Source organism: Penaeus monodon, chromosome 10 (assembly GCF_015228065.2).
Source record: "Penaeus monodon isolate SGIC_2016 chromosome 10, NSTDA_Pmon_1, whole genome shotgun sequence".
Taxonomy (NCBI): Eukaryota; Metazoa; Arthropoda; class Malacostraca; order Decapoda; family Penaeidae; genus Penaeus; species Penaeus monodon.
The window spans coordinates 12,407,331-12,412,330 of record NC_051395.1 but is presented as its reverse complement, the minus strand read 5'-3'; positions in this window follow the sequence as shown (position 1 = coordinate 12,412,330).

Sequence of the window (5,000 nt, the reverse complement as noted above, 5' to 3'; positions counted from 1 at the left end):
TGGGAAAGGCCTCTGCCCATTACCCCAATCCATACGGGGTTTTTTAAAAAGTTTTGGGTTAAAAGGCCCACCCTTTGGGCCTACCCATGAATTAACATAGCGTTCCCGATGCATACCGAGTCAAACCCCTTTTCTTGGGGTTTGGGTGTAGGTTGAAAAGAAACCCCGCCCAAAACTTACGAGGGCCCTTCAAACCCAATTACTCAAAAGAGTGGGAAAAGGGGTATATCGTGGACTTCCCAGGGTAAATCTAGACTGCCCCCCGTCTCTGATCCCTCCGTGGGTGGTTGCAGACCCCGTTTCAGAAGAATGGGGGGGCAAAACCCTTTTGCCTGGAATGCTGGCGTGTAATCCCACGGTATTTTCCTACAATCCCAACGACCCCCTTTTTTTTTTTTTTTCCCCCAGAGAGGGATACCACGCCCCCTCAGTAGGTCAGGGGGAATGGAAACCAGATTTGCCAGAGGGCAGTCGGGAAACGGTATCCCAAAACCCCGGCCATAGGACTCCCCCCAGCCTTTAGCATTAAAGCAGGGATATCACTATGCCTGCATTTTTCCCCCTCTTCAGCGGGGAAATCGCCCCCTAACCTCTGTTGGGGAAAGAGGTTCCTCGCTGATGGTGGGGTCCGGGCCCCGGCGTGGACTTTCCCCTTGAAATCCAACTAACTGTTGGGGGGTTTCCCCCCGGTGCAACTTTTAAAAAATACTCAGCCCAACTTTTTAGAACCCCAACATGATCTGGATGATCCTTTCCTTCCTGATCAGACTGCAGTCATCTGTGAGGAGGGCTTAAAATTCATTTTCTCAGGGTTTGGGGTAGGCGGGGAAAAAGGTCTTTCCAAAAATAAAGGGCCCTTTAAACCCTCCCAGCAAGTTTTCCTGATGAGGGGGTTTCCTTGTCCCCTTTTAAACCCGTGTCCGGCCCTACCATCATGGACTCCGAGCTGTTCGGTGGTTTCACGCTTGAAGAGCTTTCCCCCGAGCAACTGGGTCCATCAGGTTTTTGGAGTTTTTTGTGAAAACCGTCAGAGACTGCCATGGTGAACCCCGGGCCCCACCCCCTCTTCCCTTATTTTGGGCCGTTGAAAAACCCTTTGGGTGGGCCAAATGGAGGGACGGGGTTTTTTAAGTGGGCCCCCGGGTAGCCACAACCAGCCTATGAAACGTTTCCCCTGAAAATCGGCATTTTCCCGGGAAACCCTGCGTTTTGGAGGTCCCCCCTTCCACGTTTTTTGCTAACAGAACGTGGTCGATTTCCTTGGCCACTGTACCTGTACCTCCCGAGCCATGGGGCTGACAGACATCTCATAACCAGCTCGGTCACAAACCGGGTACCACATTTAAGGGCACCCAGAACAATGCCAAAAATCTCGCCGGGGGGAATTGGGCTGTCACAGATGGGGAGTTTGGCGTAGAATTCCTTTTCACATCAATTTTTAATTTACATTGGTAAGGGGGTTACAGGCAATAAGAGACAAGAAACCAAAACATGCTTTCAGTTTCAGTGCCCTTTAAAACGCTCCTCAACCCTGTCACCCCCAACTACCGAGTGCTGAGGGCGGCCCGGGATTGGGTATGGCTACACCCTGGAAAGGGGGTGACCATCGCTGCGGCCCCCATCAGTAGAGGTGGAAACCCCCCCAACCCGATCGTTCCGCAACCCGGTCTTCTCAAACCCCTGGAGGGCGGGCCCCCAATTCCCAGTCGCTTCAATTTTTCCCCCGAAGCAGAGGTAACTGCTCATCCTGCTGCAAGGACCGGATGTTCCAAACGCCTACCCGGAAAAAACCAAACCCCGAAAGGTTTTAAACCCCGGGTTTTTCACTCTGGGGGGCCGCCACCCCTTGGGCCCCCCTCGGGCCCACACAGCCCCCCAAAAAAAGGGGTCGGCAGTTGTCGACCACCCATCCCGCCTGTGGGGTCCCCGGGGGGCTTTGCCCCACAAAACTTTTTAAGGTGGGGTTTGGGGCCCTTTTGGGGGGGGCAGGTTGGGGCGAGTAAATCTCGTTTTCCCAACCTGTGCCCGACATTTGCCCCCTAAAGGGAAAAAACAGCCCGGCCCCTTTCTTTTTGGGTGGGAGGGACAAAACCCCTCCCCCCACATATCCTTTATTTTTGAAAGTTTTTACGATGGGTCCCCTTTCCCGGGGGGGTTTACTGGAAGGCCCCCCTCCCCCCAGCCGCCCCCCTTAAAACCCCCGGGGGGCTAGGGGGCAGGAGTTTTTTACCGGGGCCAAAAGGGGTGTCCCACACGCCCGGTGGGGCCATATCTCCGTCCTTTGGGGCCTCCTGCTGCTCCGAGATCCCCCCCTTTTAGCCTGGGACCGCAAGGTGCCCAGTTTTCCCCCGGGTGGCCAAGAGGGGCACTGCAAAAATTTTTGATGATGGAAAGGGTGTTACCCGGGAGGGGAGACCCTTTTGCAAAAGCTGCTCCCTTTAAACCACTGAGCTAGCCCTGGTGGAGCTGCAAGCAAATAAACCTATCAGGGTAAACCACACCATCGCTTCACATCACCATGCCCGTGAAGCACCCACCCATCTTATATAAAGCCCTCATATTTGCTTTGTTCTTAAGTTTTTGAAAGTCTATTTTTTCACTTTATTTTTCTATTAAACTTAATTTTTAAAAATTTTTTATTTTTTATTTTCATTATTATCTCTAATCTTTTACTTTTTTTTTTCTTTTTGTTCGATATTTTAAATTTTATTTAAACTTGGGACTATTTTTTATCTCTTCTTCTTACATTGTAAAAATATATGTTTTAACCCGTAAGGTAAAATCTATAGTTTTATAAACATGGAAGAATATAAATTCCCTAAAATCACGCTATAAATAAAAGCCAAAAACGGGGCGAAAAATACAAGCCTGGACCCAAAAACCCCTTTTGTGCATTTTTCCCCCTTGTGTGAGCTGAAGCTGGGAAAGTTAAGTTCTGTGTGCTGACGTTTGTTCGTTTTTCTGAGGAGCTGGACGTGATCCTTTTTTTTCTTATTTGCTTCTTATACATGGCCAAAGTTAATTCAAATTATCAATTTTATCACAATTAAATTTAAATTTTAATTTTTTTTAATATTGGGCTCGTGGGAAAAGTGGTTTTTAAAAAAATGTTTTTTGTATTTTTTTATTAAGCATATGAGTTTTTTAGATGCCTTTAAGAAGTGTTACTTTGTTCTCCATAATGATTTTAAATAAAAGCTAAAAGAGATCTAGAAGACAAGGAGTTGAAGTTTTTTGCCCCGTTTTTGTCCCAAATTAAAGACCCCTTTGGGAAAAACGGGGCCCTCCCCCGCTTCTGGAAAGGTGTGGGGTAACCGGGAGCCCTCGAGCAAAACAGGGGTTTTTTCATATCAGATGGCAGATTTTGGGCCCCAGACCCACACTAACCCTTTAACATCTCGGCTAGCTGACATACAGTAATACAGTGATCTTTCAAAAGGCAGTCTCCTCTTGATGAATGATGTCCTAATCGTTGGCAGACTAGGGTTGCCCTGGAATAGGAGCCGTTTCTAAAGATCTTCGACCACACCAGAACTGGTTATGCCAAAATTTAGCGTCATATGATGGGGCATCTTCCCCATAAGTGGCTTTCATTTTATCGAAGGTCTCTTGCGGTGTGAAGCAATTCAAGTATAAAAACCTGATCACTGCTCGATATTCCACTGGTTCCATTTTCACACTTTACTGCACCGTCACCACTGTAACAAAAAGCATGTTATAAGTTAAGGACTGGAAATCAAAACATGACCTATAGAGGAATGTATCATCATTCATGTGAAATCTCAGCTTCCTAGGATAAGCGGAAGTGAGTCAGGGGAAATCTTTAATGAACGCCCCTCGTAACCATGTAATATACCCATGTGAATGATCACGTGAGTATTCCCATACTACATGTTCCGGATTTTTTTTTTTTTCTTATCTGCCATGTAGCGACGGCCACCTGTGATTCACACGCTTTAAAGTCAATGAACATTCATCTCAATCAGTACTTTTTCTCTCTCACACAGATAGTGTTATCGCCACCCGAGAATTTCCCAGGAAATGAGGTCTAATTTTGCCTGCAGATAGCCGCTGTTTCAACTGTTTACCATCTGTTAGAATCGAGGACCTGGTAGTTTGTGTGATATTGTAAGAAAGAAAACCGGGAATAGCAATAAAAAACAGAGAATAAGATCAATGATACAACAGGACTAAGCATTGTAGGAGTTATAAGAAAGGCGAAGGAGGGGGAGAGTTATGCAGAGGTGCCGCGGTAGATCAGCACCTCGATCAATCCAATACATGATAATAATAATCTTCTAAGTTTGACTATAAATACTGTTTACTTTCCTTCCGCTTAACATTCTTGTCTCTTCTTATGTTTGTTGGCATAGTTTTTTTTTCCAACGCTGATGCATGCATGCGACTGGAGAAAAGATAAAAGCTTTCTAGATTTTAATTTTCATGGACATGAGCAAGGACCATCTATTTCATTACAAATGTAGGTTTATATATACATATATTTAGATGTATGTACTCATACATATACACATATGCATATATATATATATATATATATATATATATATATATATATATATATATATATATATATATATATATATACATATATGCATATATATATATACACATATAAATATGTGTGTGTGTGTGCGTACATATATGTATAACATATATATGTATATATATATACATATATATACAAACAAATATACACATACATAGATATATACAAACAACACACACACACGCACACACACACACCTACACACATGCGCACACCACACACACTCACACTCTCTCACACACACACACACACACACACACACACACACACACACACACACACACACACACACACACACACATATATGTTATATATATATATATATATATATATATATATATATATATATATATATATATATATATACGACTGCCGCGATGGTCCAGTGGTTAGACCACTGGACTCCGACCCTCGTGGTCCCGAGTTCAATTCC